Below are 17,178 nucleotides of genomic sequence, written 5' to 3' on the forward strand. Positions count from 1 at the left end.
CCTCTCCAAAACGCTATACTCTATTCCTCTCTCACTCCCATCACCTAACCCGCCCTAATAGAGTCTACCTTACCATGGTGGGCCTGCTTACAATCCTATTGGCCAAAATGTGATTTAGTTTTAGCCAACTGGATTAGCCAAAGGACTCTGTTAAAAAAATAATATAATAAACTATCTTAGATGGAGATTAACTAATTAGCGCCCTTTTTTATTAAGCATGTTTCGATTTAAAAATTGTATCGTTTACATTTTTCCAATAGCAACAGCACGGCGATGAACATGTGAATTGCATTGCCGGGTTTTTGCTAGTGCAATTGGTATTTTCCAGAATTACAATTGTTGGCCTGCATCATTTTTTGTTTTGTTTGCAGTTCTATGCTTTGTACCTTTTTGGTGAGGATTGGTATGGCTATGGGGAGGAGGAGGCGATTATTAGAATTTGGGGTATATTTAAATCATTTTAAATACGCCCCTGAGTTCTACATTGCAGGTTGCAACAATTTGTAATCAACAATAAAGTTCTCTTAAGGGCCAGTTCACACTTGGGGTGCTTTTATAAGTAGTTTTTCTGCTCTTTGCTGATAGCCGGTATTCAGCAAAGCACTGCGGTAAATCCTTGCAGTGCCTGTGATGTGCGTATATCGCAAAAAGTGCACTGCGTGTAACATTTTGCTGGCAGTTAGAACTCCATTCTCATTCTCTGGAATGAGACTGAAAAACGCAATCACTGTAACATGGAGCCACAATTGCTTGGTAGATATGCAATTACACTCCATAGGCGATTGGGATTTGCCTTTTGCGATCCCAGTGTTGAACCCGGCCTAAGGGGGACCAGCTGGATCCCAATTATTTATCAGGTGGTCGCTGTGTTCCCCGACTTTGCACTTGATGGTGTAAGAGTGGTACCCCTTAAGACCACCTATCCCCATCTTCCTTCTCCAAAACGCTATCCCCTATTCCTCTCTCACTCCTATTCCCTAACCCGCCCTAATGGAGTCTACCTTACCATGGTGGGCCGGCTTACAATCCTATTGGCCAAAATGTGATTTCGTTTTAGCCAACTGGATTAGCCAAAGGACTCTGTTAAAAAAAGAATATAATAAACTATCTTAGATGGAGATTAAGTAATTAGGGCCCTTTTTTATTAAGCACGTTTCGATTTAAAAATTTTATCGTTCCCATTTTGCCAATAGCAACAGCACGGCGATGAACATGTGAATTGCATTGCCGGGTTTTTGCTAGTGCAATTGGTATTTTCCAGAATTACAATTGTTGGCCTGCATCTTTTTTTGTTTTGTTTGCGTTTCTATGCTTTGACCCTTTTTGGTGAGGATTGGTATGGCTATGGGGAGGAGGAGGCCATTATTAGAATTTGGGGGTATATTTAAATCATTTTAAATATGCCCCTGAGTTCTACTCTGCAAGTTGCAACAATTTGTAATCACCAATAAAGTTCTCTTAAGGGCCAGTTTACACATGGGGTGCTTTAATAAGTAGTTTTTCTGCTCTTTGCTGATAGCCGGTATTCAGCAAAGCACTGCGGTAAATCCTTGCAGTGCCTGTGATGTGCGTATATCGCAAAAGTGCACTGCGTGCAACATTTTGCTGGCAGTTAGAAGCCATTCTCATTCTCTGGAATGAGACAGAAAAACGCAATCACTGTAACATGGAGCCACAATTGCTTGGTAGAAATGCAATTACACTCCATAGGTGATTGCGATTTGCCTTTTGCAATCCCAGTATTGAACCCGGCCTAAGGGGGACCAGCTGGATCCCAATTATTTATCACGTGGTCGTTGTGTTCCCCGACTTTGCACTTGATGGTGTAAGGGTGGAACCCTTTAAGACCACCTATCCCCCTCTTCCCTCTCCAAAACGCTATACTCTATTCCTCTCTCACTCCCATCACCTAACCCGCCCTAATAGAGTCTACCTTACCATGGTGGGCCGGCTTACAATCCTATTGGCCAAAATGTGATTTAGTTTTAGCCAACTGGATTAGCCAAAGGACTCTGTTAAAAATAGAATATAATAAACTATCTTAGATGGAGATTAATTAGCGCCCTTTTTTATTAAGCATGTTTCGATTTAAAAATTGTATCGTTTACATTTTTCCAATAGCAACAGCACGGCGATGAACATGTGAATTGCATTGCCGGGTTTTTGCTAGTGCAATTGGTATTTTCCAGAATTACAATTGTTGGCCTGCATCTTTTTTTGTTTTGTTTGCAATTCTATGCTTTGTACCTTTTTGGTGAGGATTGGTATGGCTATGGGGAGGAGGAGGCGATTATTAGAATTTGGGGTATATTTAAATCATTTTAAATACGCCCCTGAGTTCTACATTGCAGGTTGCAACAATTTGTAATCAACAATAAAGTTCTCTTAAGGGCCAGTTCACACTTGGGGTGCTTTTATAAGTAGTTTTTCTGCTCTTTGCTGATAGCCGGTATTCAGCAAAGCACTGCGGTAAATCCTTGCAGTGCCTGTGATGTGCGTATATCGCAAAAGTGCACTGCGTGTAACATTTTGCTGGCAGTTAGAACGCCATTCTCATTCTCTGGAATGAGACTGAAAAACGCAATCACTGTAACATGGAGCCACAATTGCTTGGTAGATATGCAATTACACTCCATAGGCGATTGCGATTTGCCTTTTGCGATCCCAGTGTTGAACCAGGCCTAAGGGGGACCAGCTGGATCCCAATTATTTATCAGGTGGTCGCTGTGTTCCCTGACTTTGCACTTGATGGTGTAAGAGTGGTACCCCTTAAGACCACCTATCCCCATCTTCCTTCTCCAAAACGCTATCCCCTATTTCTCTCTCACTCCTATTCCCTAACCCGCCCTAATAGAGTCTACCTTACCATGGTGGGCCGGCTTACAATCCTATTGGCCAAAATGTGATTTAGTTTTAGCCAACTGGATTAGCCAAAGGACTTTGTTAAAAAAAGAATATAATAAACTATCTTAGATGGAGATTAAGTAATTAGGGCCCTTTTTATTAAGCACGTTTCGATTTAAAAATTGTATCGTTCCCATTTTGCCAATAGCAACAGCACGGCGATGAACATGTGAATTGCATTGCCGGGTTTTTGCTAGTGCAATTGGTATTTTCCAGAATTACAATTGTTGGCCTGCATCTTTTTTTGTTTTGTTTGCGTTTCTATGCTTTGACCCTTTTTGGTGAGGATTGGTATGGCTATGGGGAGGAGGAGGCCATTATTAGAATTTGGGGGTATATTTAAATCATTTTAAATATGCCCCTGAGTTCTACTCTGCAGGTTGCAACAATTTGTAATCACCAATAAAGTTCTCTTGAGGGCCAGTTTACACTTGGGGTGCTTTAATAAGTAGTTTTTCTGCTCTTTGCTGATAGCCGGTATTCAGCAAAGCACTGCGGTAAATCCTTGCAGTGCCTGTGATGTGCGTATATCGCAAAAGTGCACTGCGTGCAACATTTTGCTGGCAGTTAGAAGCCATTCTCATTCTCTGGAATGAGACAGAAAAACGCAATCACTGTAACATGGAGCCACAATTGCTTGGTAGAAATGCAATTACACTCCATAGGTGATTGCGATTTGCCTTTTGCAATCCCAGTATTGAACCCGGCCTAAGGGGGACCAGCTGGATCCCAATTATTTTATCAGGTGGTCGTTGTGTTCCCCGACTGTGCACTTGATGGTGTAAGAGTGGAACCCTTTAAGACCACCTATCCCTCTCTTCCCTCTCCAAAACGCTATACTCTATTCCTCTCTCACTCCCATCACCTAACCCGCCCTAATAGAGTCTACCTTACCATGGTGGGCCTGCTTGCAATCCTATTGGCCAAAATGTGATTTAGTTTTAGCCAACTGGATTAGCCAAAGGACTCTGTTAAAAAAAGAATATAATAAACTATCTTAGATGGAGATTAACTAATTAGCGCCCTTTTTTATTAAGCATGTTTCGATTTAAAAATTGTATCGTTCCCATTTTTCCAATAGCAACAGCACGGCGATGAACATGTGAATTGCATTGCCGGGTTTTTGCTAGTGCAATTGGTATTTTCCAGAATTACAATTGTTGGCCTGCATCTTTTTTTGTTTTGTTTGCAGTTCTATGCTTTGTACCTTTTTGGTGAGGATTGGTATGGCTATGGGGAGGAGGAGGCCATTATTAGAATTTGGGGGTATATTTAAATCATTTTAAATACGCCCCTGAGTTCTACATTGCAAGTTGCAACAATTTGTAATCACCAATAAAGTTCTCTTAAGGGCCAGTTCACACTTGGGGTGCTTTTATAAGTAGTTTTTCTGCTCTTTGCTGATAGCCGGTATTCAGCAAAGCACTGCGGTAAATCCTTGCAGTGCCTGTGATGTGCGTATATCGCAAAAGTGCACTGCGTGCAACATTTTGCTGGCAGTTAGAAGCCATTCTCATTCTCTGGAATGAGACAGAAAAACGCAATCACTGTAACATGGAGCCACAATTGCTTGGTAGAAATGCAATTACACTCCATAGGTGATTGCGATTTGCCTTTTGCAATCCCAGTGTTGATCCCGGCCTAAGGGGGACCAGCTGGATCCCAATTATTTATCAGGTGGTCGCTGTGTTCCCCGACTTTGCACTTGATGGTGTAAGAGTGGTACCCCTTAAGACCACCTATCCCCATCTTCCTTCTCCAAAACGCTATCCCCTATTCCTCTCTCACTCCTATTCCCGAACCCGCCCTAATAGAGTCTACCTTACCATGGTGGGCCGGCTTACAATCCTATTGGCCAAAATGTGATTTAGTTTTAGCCAACTGGATTAGCCAAAGGACTCTGTTAAAAAAAAGAATATAATAAACTATCTTAGATGGAAATTAAGTAATTAGGGCCCTTTTTTATTAAGCACGTTTCGATTTAAAAATTGTATCGTTCCCATTTTGCCAATAGCAACAGCACGGCGATGAACATGTGAATTGCATTGCCGGGTTTTTGCTAGTGCAATTGGTATTTTCCAGAATTACAATTGTTGGCCTGCATCTTTTTTTGTTTTGTTTGCGTTTCTATGCTTTGACCCTTTTTGGTGAGGATTGGTATGGCTATGGGGAGGAGGAGGCCATTATTAGAATTTGGGGGTATATTTAAATCATTTTAAATATGCCCCTGAGTTCTACTCTGCAGGTTGCAACAATTTGTAATCACCAATAAAGTTCTCTTAAGGGCCAGTTTACACTTGGGGTGCTTTAATAAGTAGTTTTTCTGCTCTTTGCTGATAGCCGGTATTCAGCAAAGCACTGCGGTAAATCCTTGCAGTGCCTGTGATGTGCGTATATCGCAAAAGTGCACTGCGTGCAACATTTTGCTGGCAGTTAGAAGCCATTCTCATTCTCTGGAATGAGACAGAAAAACGCAATCACTGTAACATGGAGCCACAATTGCTTGGTAGAAATGCAATTACACTCCATAGGTGATTGCGATTTGCCTTTTGCAACCCCAGTATTGAACCCGGCCTAAGGGGGACCAGCTGGATCCCAATTATTTATCAGGTGGTCGTTGTGTTCCCCGACTTTGCACTTGATGGTGTAAGAGTGGAACCCTTTAAGACCACCTATCCCCCTCTTCCCTCTCCAAAACGCTATACTCTATTCCTCTCTCACTCCCATCACCTAACCCGCCCTAATAGAGTCTACCTTACCATGGTGGGCCTGCTTACAATCCTATTGGCCAAAATGTGATTTAGTTTTAGCCAACTGGATTAGCCAAAGGACTCTGTTAAAAAAAGAATATAATAAACTATCTTAGATGGAGATTAACTAATTAGCGCCCTTTTTTATTAAGCATGTTTCGATTTAAAAATTGTATCGTTCACATTTTTCCAATAGCAACAGCAAGGCGATGAACATGTGAATTGCATTGCCGGGTTTTTGCTAGTGCAATTGGTATTTTCCAGAATTACAATTGTTGGCCTGCATCTTTTTTTGTTTTGTTTGCAGTTCTATGCTTTGTACCTTTTTGGTGAGGATTGGTATGGCTATGGGGAGGAGGAGGCCATTATTAGAATTTGGGGGTATATTTAAATCATTTTAAATACGCCCCTGAGTTCTACATTGCAGGTTGCAACAATTTGTAATCACCAATAAAGTTCTCTTAAGGGCCAGTTCACACTTGGGGTGCTTTTATAAGTAGTTTTTCTGCTCTTTGCTGATAGCCGGTATTCAGCAAAGCACTGCGGTAAATCCTTGCAGTGCCTGTGATGTGCGTATATCGCAAAAGTGCACTGCGTGTAACATTTTGCTGGCAGTTAGAACGCCATTCTCATTCTCTGGAATGAGACTGAAAAACGCAATCACTGTAACATGGAGCCACAATTGCTTGGTAGATATGCAATTACACTCCATAGGCGATTGCGATTTGCCTTTTGCGATCCCAGTGTTGATCCCGGCCTAAGGGGGACCAGCTGGATCCCAATTATTTATCAGGTGGTCGCTGTGTTCCCCGACTTTGCACTTGATGGTGTAAGAGTGGTACCCCTTAAGACCACCTATCCCCATCTTCCTTCTCCAAAACGCTATCCCCTATTCCTCTCTCACTCCTATTCCCGAACCCGCCCTAATAGAGTCTACCTTACCATGGTGGGCCGGCTTACAATCCTATTGGCCAAAATGTGATTTAGTTTTAGCCAACTGGATTAGCCAAAGGACTCTGTTAAAAAAAAGAATATAATAAACTATCTTAGATGGAAATTAAGTAATTAGGGCCCTTTTTTATTAAGCACGTTTCGATTTAAAAATTGTATCGTTCCCATTTTGCCAATAGCAACAGCACGGCGATGAACATGTGAATTGCATTGCCGGGTTTTTGCTAGTGCAATTGGTATTTTCCAGAATTACAATTGTTGGCCTGCATCTTTTTTTGTTTTGTTTGCGTTTCTATGCTTTGACCCTTTTTGGTGAGGATTGGTATGGCTATGGGGAGGAGGAGGCCATTATTAGAATTTGGGGGTATATTTAAATCATTTTAAATATGCCCCTGAGTTCTACTCTGCAGGTTGCAACAATTTGTAATCACCAATAAAGTTCTCTTAAGGGCCAGTTTACACATGGGGTGCTTTAATAAGTAGTTTTTCTGCTCTTTGCTGATAGCCGGTATTCAGCAAAGCACTGCGGTAAATCCTTGCAGTGCCTGTGATGTGCGTATATCGCAAAAGTGCACTGCGTGCAACATTTTGCTGGCAGTTAGAAGCCATTCTCATTCTCTGGAATGAGACAGAGAAACGCAATCACTGTAACATGGAGCCACAATTGCTTGGTAGAAATGCAATTACACTCCATAGGTGATTGCGATTTGCCTTTTGCAACCCCAGTATTGAACCCGGCCTAAGGGGGACCAGCTGGATCCCAATTATTTATCAGGTGGTCGTTGTGTTCCCCGACTTTGCACTTGATGGTGTAAGAGTGGAACCCTTTAAGACCACCTATCCCCCTCTTCCCTCTCCAAAACGCTATACTCTATTCCTCTCTCACTCCCATCACCTAACCCGCCCTAATAGAGTCTACCTTACCATGGTGGGCCTGCTTACAATCCTATTGGCCAAAATGTGATTTAGTTTTAGCCAACTGGATTAGCCAAAGGACTCTGTTAAAAAAAGAATATAATAAACTATCTTAGATGGAGATTAACTAATTAGCGCCCTTTTTTATTAAGCATGTTTCGATTTAAAAATTGTATCGTTCACATTTTTCCAATAGCAACAGCACGGCGATGAACATGTGAATTGCATTGCCGGGTTTTTGCCAGTGCAATTGGTATTTTCCAGAATTACAATTGTTGGCCTGCATCTTTTTTTGTTTTGTTTGCAGTTCTATGCTTTGTACCTTTTTGGTGAGGAATGGTATGGCTATGGGGAGGAGGAGGCCATTATTAGAATTCGGGGGTATATTTAAATCATTTTAAATACGCCCCTGAGTTCTACATTGCAGGTTGCAACAATTTGTAATCACCAATAAAGTTCTCTTAAGGGCCAGTTCACACTTGGGGTGCTTTTATAAGTAGTTTTTCTGCTCTTTGCTGATAGCCGGTATTCAGCAAAGCACTGCGGTAAATCCTTGCAGTGCCTGTGATGTGCGTATATCGCAAAAGTGCACTGCGTGTAACATTTTGCTGGCAGTTAGAACGCCATTCTCATTCTCTGGAATGAGACTGAAAAACGCAATCACTGTAACATGGAGCCACAATTGCTTGGTAGATATGCAATTACACTCCATAGGCGATTGCAATTTGCCTTTTGCGATCCCAGTGTTGAACCCGGCGTAAGGGGGACCAGCTGGATCCAAATTATTTATCAGGTGGTCGCTGTGTTCCCCGACTTTGCTCTTGATGGTGTAAGAGTGGTACCCCTTAAGACCACCTATCCCCATCTTCCTTCTCCAAAACGCTATCCCCTATTCCTCTCTCACTCCTATTCCCTAACTCGCCCTAATAGAGTCTACCTTACCATGGTGGGCCGGCTTACAATCCTATTGGCCAAAATGTGATTTAGTTTTAGCCAACTGGATTAGCCAAAGGACTCTGTGAAAAAAAGAATATAATAAACTATCTTAGATGGAGATTAAGTAATTAGGGCCCTTTTTTATTAAGCACGTTTCGATTTAAAAATTGTATCGTTCCCATTTTGCCAATAGCAACAGCACGGCGATGAACATGTGAATTGCATTGCCGGGTTTTTGCTAGTGCAATTGGTATTTTCCAGAATTACAATTGTTGGCCTGCATCTTTTTTTGTTTTGTTTGCGTTTCTATGCTTTGACCCTTTTTGGTGAGGATTGGTATGGCTATGGGGAGGAGGAGGCCATTATTAGAATTTGGGGGTATATTTAAATCATTTAAAATACGCCCCTGAGTTCTACATTGCAGGTTGCAACAATTTGTAATCACCAATAAAGTTCTCTTAAGGGCCAGTTCACACTTGGGGTGCTTTTATAAGTAGTTTTTCTGCTCTTTGCTGATAGCCGGTATTCAGCAAAGCACTGCGGTAAATCCTTGCAGTGCCTGTGATGTGCGTATATCGCAAAAGTGCACTGCGTGCAACATTTTACTGGCAGTTAGAACACCATTCTCATTCTCTGGAATGTGACTGAAAAACTCAATCACTGCCACATGGAGCCACAATTGCTTGGTAGAAAAGCAATCACACTCCATAGGCGATTGCGATTTGCCTTTTGCGATCCCAGTGTTGAACCCGGCCTAAGGCGGACCAGCTGGATCCCAATTATTTATCAGGTGGTCGTTGTTTTCCCCGACTTTGCACTTGAGGGTGTAAGAGTGGTACCCTTTAGGACCACCTATCCCCCTCTTCCCTCTCCAAAACGCTATCCCCTATTCCTCTCTCACTCCCATTCCATTACCTGACCTAATAGAGTCTACCTTACTATGGTGGGCCGGCTTACAATTCTATTGGCCAAAATGTGATTTCGTTTTAGCCAACTGGATTAGCCAAAGGACTCTGTTAAAAAAAGAATATAATAAACTATCTTAGATGGATATTAACTAATTAGCGCCCTTTTTTATTAAGCATGTTTCGATTCAAAAATAGTACCGTTTACATTTTTCCAATAGCAACAGCACGGCGATGAACATGTGAATTGCATTGCCGGGTTTTTGCTAGTGCAATTGGTATTTTCCAGAATTACAATTGTTGGCCTGCATCTTTTTTTGTTTTGTTTGCGTTTCTATGCTTTGACCCTTTTTGGTGAGGATTGGTATGGCTATGGGGAGGAGGAGGCCATTATTAGAATTTGGGGGTATATTTAAATCATTTTAAATATGCCCCTGAGTTCTACTCTGCAGGTTGCAACAATTTGTAATCACCAATAAAGTTCTCTTAAGGGCCAGTTTACACTTGGGGTGCTTTAATAAGTAGTTTTTCTACTCTTTGCTGATAGCCGGTATTCAGCAAAGCACTGCGGTAAATCCTTGCAGTGCCTGTGATGTGCGTATATCGCAAAAGTGCACTGCGTGCAACATTTTGCTGGCAGTTAGAAGCCATTCTCATTCTCTGGAATGAGACAGAAAAACGCAATCACTGTAACATGGAGCCACAATTGCTTGGTAGAAATGCAATTACACTCCATAGGTGATTGCGATTTGCCTTTTGCAATCCCAGTATTGAACCCGGCCTAAGGGGGACCAGCTGGATCCCAATTATTTATCAGGTGGTCGCTGTGTTCCCCGACTTTGCACTTGATGGTGTAAGAGTGGTACCCCTTAAGACCACCTATCCCCATCTTCCTTCTCCAAAACGCTATCCCCTATTCCTCTCTCACTCCTATTCCCTAACCCGCCCTAATAGAGTCTACCTTACCATGGTGGGCCGGCTTACAATCCTATTGGCCAAAATGTGATTTAGTTTTAGCCAACTGGATTAGCCAAAGGACTTTGTTAAAAAAAGAATATAATAAACTATCTTAGATGGAGATTAAGTAATTAGGGCCCTTTTTATTAAGCACGTTTCGATTTAAAAATTGTATCGTTCCCATTTTGCCAATAGCAACAGCACGGCGATGAACATGTGAATTGCATTGCCGGGTTTTTGCTAGTGCAATTGGTATTTTCCAGAATTACAATTGTTGGCCTGCATCTTTTTTTGTTTTGTTTGCGTTTCTATGCTTTGACCCTTTTTGGTGAGGATTGGTATGGCTATGGGGAGGAGGAGGCCATTATTAGAATTTGGGGGTATATTTAAATCATTTTAAATATGCCCCTGAGTTCTACTCTGCAGGTTGCAACAATTTGTAATCACCAATAAAGTTCTCTTGAGGGCCAGTTTACACTTGGGGTGCTTTAATAAGTAGTTTTTCTGCTCTTTGCTGATAGCCGGTATTCAGCAAAGCACTGCGGTAAATCCTTGCAGTGCCTGTGATGTGCGTATATCGCAAAAGTGCACTGCGTGCAACATTTTGCTGGCAGTTAGAAGCCATTCTCATTCTCTGGAATGAGACAGAAAAATGCAATCACTGTAACATGGAGCCACAATTGCTTGGTAGAAATGCAATTACACTCCATAGGTGATTGCGATTTGCCTTTTGCAATCCCAGTATTGAACCCGGCCTAAGGGGGACCAGCTGGATCCCAATTATTTATCAGGTGGTCGTTGTGTTCCCCGACTGTGCACTTGATGGTGTAAGAGTGGAACCCTTTAAGACCACCTATCCCTCTCTTCCCTCTCCAAAACGCTATACTCTATTCCTCTCTCACTCCCATCACCTAACCCGCCCTAATAGAGTCTACCTTACCATGGTGGGCCTGCTTGCAATCCTATTGGCCAAAATGTGATTTAGTTTTAGCCAACTGGATTAGCCAAAGGACTCTGTTAAAAAAAGAATATAATAAACTATCTTAGATGGAGATTAACTAATTAGCGCCCTTTTTTATTAAGCATGTTTCGATTTAAAAATTGTATCGTTCCCATTTTTCCAATAGCAACAGCACGGCGATGAACATGTGAATTGCATTGCCGGGTTTTTGCTAGTGCAATTGGTATTTTCCAGAATTACAATTGTTGGCCTGCATCTTTTTTTGTTTTGTTTGCAGTTCTATGCTTTGTACCTTTTTGGTGAGGATTGGTATGGCTATGGGGAGGAGGAGGCCATTATTAGAATTTGGGGGTATATTTAAATCATTTTAAATACGCCCCTGAGTTCTACATTGCAAGTTGCAACAATTTGTAATCACCAATAAAGTTCTCTTAAGGGCCAGTTCACACTTGGGGTGCTTTTATAAGTAGTTTTTCTGCTCTTTGCTGATAGCCGGTATTCAGCAAAGCACTGCGGTAAATCCTTGCAGTGCCTGTGATGTGCGTATATCGCAAAAGTGCACTGCGTGCAACATTTTGCTGGCAGTTAGAAGCCATTCTCATTCTCTGGAATGAGACAGAAAAACGCAATCACTGTAACATGGAGCCACAATTGCTTGGTAGAAATGCAATTACACTCCATAGGTGATTGCGATTTGCCTTTTGCAATCCCAGTGTTGATCCCGGCCTAAGGGGGACCAGCTGGATCCCAATTATTTATCAGGTGGTCGCTGTGTTCCCCGACTTTGCACTTGATGGTGTAAGAGTGGTACCCCTTAAGACCACCTATCCCCATCTTCCTTCTCCAAAACGCTATCCCCTATTCCTCTCTCACTCCTATTCCCGAACCCGCCCTAATAGAGTCTACCTTACCATGGTGGGCCGGCTTACAATCCTATTGGCCAAAATGTGATTTAGTTTTAGCCAACTGGATTAGCCAAAGGACTCTGTTAAAAAAAAGAATATAATAAACTATCTTAGATGGAAATTAAGTAATTAGGGCCCTTTTTTATTAAGCACGTTTCGATTTAAAAATTGTATCGTTCCCATTTTGCCAATAGCAACAGCACGGCGATGAACATGTGAATTGCATTGCCGGGTTTTTGCTAGTGCAATTGGTATTTTCCAGAATTACAATTGTTGGCCTGCATCTTTTTTTGTTTTGTTTGCGTTTCTATGCTTTGACCCTTTTTGGTGAGGATTGGTATGGCTATGGGGAGGAGGAGGTCATTATTAGAATTTGGGGGTATATTTAAATCATTTTAAATATGCCCCTGAGTTCTACTCTGCAGGTTGCAACAATTTGTAATCACCAATAAAGTTCTCTTAAGGGCCAGTTTACACTTGGGGTGCTTTAATAAGTAGTTTTTCTGCTCTTTGCTGATAGCCGGTATTCAGCAAAGCACTGCGGTAAATCCTTGCAGTGCCTGTGATGTGCGTATATCGCAAAAGTGCACTGCGTGCAACATTTTGCTGGCAGTTAGAAGCCATTCTCATTCTCTGGAATGAGACAGAAAAACGCAATCACTGTAACATGGAGCCACAATTGCTTGGTAGAAATGCAATTACACTCCATAGGTGATTGCGATTTGCCTTTTGCAATCCCAGTATTGAACCCGGCCTAAGGGGGACCAGCTGGATCCTAATTATTTATCAGGTGGTCGTTGTGTTCCCCGACTTTGCACTTGATGGTGTAAGAGTGGAACCCTTTAAGACCACCTATCCCCCTCTTCCCTCTCCAAAACGCTATACTCTATTCCTCTCTCACTCCCATCACCTAACCCGCCCTAATAGAGTCTACCTTACCATGGTGGGCCGGCTTACAATCCTATTGGCCAAAATGTGATTTAGTTTTAGCCAACTGGATTAGCCAAAGGACTCTGTTAAAAAAAGAATATAATAAACTATCTTAGATGGAGATTAACTAATTAGCGCCCTTTTTTATTAAGCATGTTTCGATTTAAAAATTGTATCGTTTACATTTTTCCAATAGCAACAGCACGGCGATGAACATGTGAATTGCATTGCCGGGTTTTTGCTAGTGCAATTGGTATTTTCCAGAATTACAATTGTTGGCCTGCATCTTTTTTTGTTTTGTTTGCAGTTCTATGCTTTGACCCTTTTTGGTGAGGATTGGTATGGCTATGGGGAGGAGGAGGCCATTATTAGAATTTGGGGGTATATTTAAATCATTTTAAATATGCCCCTGAGTTCTACTCTGCAGGTTGCAACAATTTGTAATCACCAATAAAGTTCTCTTAAGGGCCAGTTCACACTTGGGGTGCTTTTATAAGTAGTTTTTCTGCTCTTTGCTGATAGCCGGTATTCAGCAAAGCACTGCGGTAAATCCTTGCAGTGCCTGTGATGTGCGTATATCGCAAAAGTGCACTGCGTGTAACATTTTGCTGGCAGTTAGAACGCCATTCTCATTCTCTGGAATGAGACTGAAAAACGCAATCACTGTAACATGGAGCCACAATTGCTTGGTAGATATGCAATTACACTCCATAGGCGATTGCAATTTGCCTTTTGCGATCCCAGTGTTGAACCCGGCCTAAGGGGGACCAGCTGGATCCCAATTATCAGGTGGTCGCTGTGTTCCCCGACTTTGCACTTGATGGTGTAAGAGTGGTACCCCTTAAGACCACCTATCCCCATCTTCCTTCTCCAAAACGCTATCTCCTATTCCTCTCTCACTCCTATTCCCTAACCCGCCCTAATAGAGTCTACCTTACCATGGTGGGCCGGCTTACAATCCTATTGGCCAAAATGTGATTTAGTTTTAGCCAACTGGATTAGCCAAAGGACTCTGTTAAAAAAAGAATATAATAAACTATCTTAGATGGAGATTAAGTAATTAGGGCCCTTTTTATTAAGCACGTTTCGATTTAAAAATTGTATCGTTCCCATTTTGCCAATAGCAACAGCACGGCGATGAACATGTGAATTGCATTGCCGGGTTTTTGCTAGTGCAATTGGTATTTTCCAGAATTACAATTGTTGGCCTGCATCTTTTTTTGTTTTGTTTGCGTTTCTATGCTTTGACCCTTTTTGGTGAGGATTGGTATGGCTATGGGGAGGAGGTGGCCATTATTAGAATTTGGGGGTATATTTAAATCATTTTAAATATGCCCCTGAGTTCTACTCTGCAGGTTGCAACAATTTGTTATCACCAATAAAGTTCTCTTGAGGGCCAGTTTACACTTGGGGTGCTTTAATAAGTAGTTTTTCTGCTCTTTGCTGATAGCCGGTATTCAGCAAAGCAATTGGTATTTTCCAGAATTACAATTGTTGGCCTGCATCTTTTTTTGTTTTGTTTGCAGTTCTATGCTTTGACCCTTTTTGGTGAGGATTGGTATGGCTATGGGGAGGAGGAGGCCATTATTAGAATTTGGGGGTATATTTAAATCATTTTAAATATGCCCCTGAGTTCTACTCTGCAAGTTGCAACAATTTGTAATCACCAATAAAGTTCTCTTAAGGGCCAGTTTACACTTGGGGTGCTTTAATAAGTAGTTTTTCTACTCTTTGCTGATAGCCGGTATTCAGCAAAGCACTGCGGTAAATCCTTGCAGTGCCTGTGATGTGCGTATATCGCAAAAGTGCACTGCGTGCAACATTTTGCTGGCAGTTAGAAGCCATTCTCATTCTCTGGAATGAGACAGAAAAACGCAATCACTGTAACATGGAGCCACAATTGCTTGGTAGAAATGCAATTACACTCCATAGGTGATTGCGATTTGCCTTTTGCAATCCCAGTATTGAACCCGGCCTAAGGGGGACCAGCTGGATCCCAATTATTTATCAGGTGGTCGTTGTGTTCCCCGACTTTGCACTTGATGGTGTAAGAGTGGAACCCTTTAAGACCACCTATCCCCCTCTTCCCTCTCCAAAACGCTATACTCTATTCCTCTCTCACTCCCATCACCTAACCCGCCCTAATAGAGTCTACCTTACCATGGTGGGCCGGCTTACAATCCTATTGGCCAAAATGTGATTTAGTTTTAGCCAACTGGATTAGCCAAAGGACTCTGTTAAAAAAAGAATATAATAAACTATCTTAGATGGAGATTAACTAATTAGCGCCCTTTTTTATTAAGCATGTTTCGATTTAAAAATTGTATCGTTTACATTTTTCCAATAGCAACAGCACGGCGATGAACATGTGAATTGCATTGCTGGGTTTTTGCTAGTGCAATTGGTATTTTCCAGAATTACAATTGTTGGCCTGCATCTTTTTTTGTTTTGTTTGCAGTTCTATGCTTTGTACCTTTTTGGTGAGGATTGGTATGGCTATGGGGAGGAGGAGGCGATTATTAGAATTTGGGGTATATTTAAATCATTTTAAATACGCCCCTGAGTTCTACATTGCAGGTTGCAACAATTTGTAATCACCAATAAAGTTCTCTTAAGGGCCAGTTCACACTTGGGGTGCTTTTATAAGTAGTTTTTCTGCTCTTTGCTGATAGCCGGTATTGAGCAAAGCACTGCGGTAAATCCTTGCAGTGCCTGTGATGTGCGTATATCGCAAAAGTGCACTGCGTGTAAAATTTTGCTGGCAGTTAGAACGCCATTCTCATTCTCTGGAATGAGACTGAAAAACGCAATCACTGTAACATGGAGCCACAATTGCTTGGTAGATATGCAATTACACTCCATAGGCGATTGCGATTTGCCTTTTGCGATCCCAGTGTTGAACCCGGCCTAAGGGGGACCAGCTGGATCCCAATTATTTATCAGGTGGTCGCTGTGTTCCCCGACTTTGCACTTGATGGTGTAAGAGTGGTACCCCTTAAGACCACCTATCCCCATCTTCCTTCTCCAAAACGCTATCCCCTATTCCTCTCTCACTCCTATTCCCTAACCCGCCCTAATAGAGTCTACCTTACCATGGTGGGCCGGCTTACAATCCTATTGGCCAAAATGTGATTTAGTTTTAGCCAACTGGATTAGCCAAAGGACTCTGTTAAAAAAAGAATATAATAAACTATCTTAGATGGAGATTAAGTAATTAGGGCCCTTTTTATTAAGCACGTTTCGATTTAAAAATTGTATCGTTCCCATTTTGCCAATAGCAACAGCACGGCGATGAACATGTGAATTGCATTGCCGGGTTTTTGCTAGTGCAATTAGTATTATCCAGAATTACAATTGTTGGCCTGCATCTTTTTTTGTTTTGTTTGCGTTTCTATGCTTTGACCCTTTTTGGTGAGGATTGGTATGGCTATGGGGAGGAGGAGGCCATTATTAGAATTTGGGGGTATATTTAAATCATTTTAAATATGCCCCTGAGTTCTACTCTGCAGGTTGCAACAATTTGTAATCACCAATAAAGTTCTCTTAAGGGCCAGTTTACACTTGGGGTGCTTTAATAAGTAGTTTTTCTGCTCTTTGCTGATAGCCGGTATTCAGCAAAGCACTGCGGTAAATCCTTGCAGTGCCTGTGATGTGCGTATATCGCAAAAGTGCACTGCGTGCAACATTTTGCTGGCAGTTAGAAGCCATTCTCATTCTCTGGAATGAGACAGAAAAACGCAATCACTGTAACATGGAGCCACAATTGCTTGGTAGAAATGCAATTACACTCCATAGGTGATTGCGATTTGCCTTTTGCAATCCCAGTATTGAACCCGGCCTAAGGGGGACCAGCTGGATCCCAATTATTTATCAGGTGGTCGTTGTGTTCCCCGACTTTGCACTTGATGGTGTAAGAGTGGAACCCTTTAAGACCACCTATCCCCCTTTTCCCTCTCCAAAACGCTATACTCTATTCCTCTCTCACTCCCATCACCTAACCCGCCCTAATAGAGTCTACCTTACCATGGTGGGCCTGCTTACAATCCTATTGGCCAAAATGTGAT

Source organism: Hyperolius riggenbachi, chromosome 9, assembly GCF_040937935.1.
Source record: "Hyperolius riggenbachi isolate aHypRig1 chromosome 9, aHypRig1.pri, whole genome shotgun sequence".
Lineage (NCBI taxonomy): Eukaryota > Metazoa > Chordata > Amphibia > Anura > Hyperoliidae > Hyperolius > Hyperolius riggenbachi.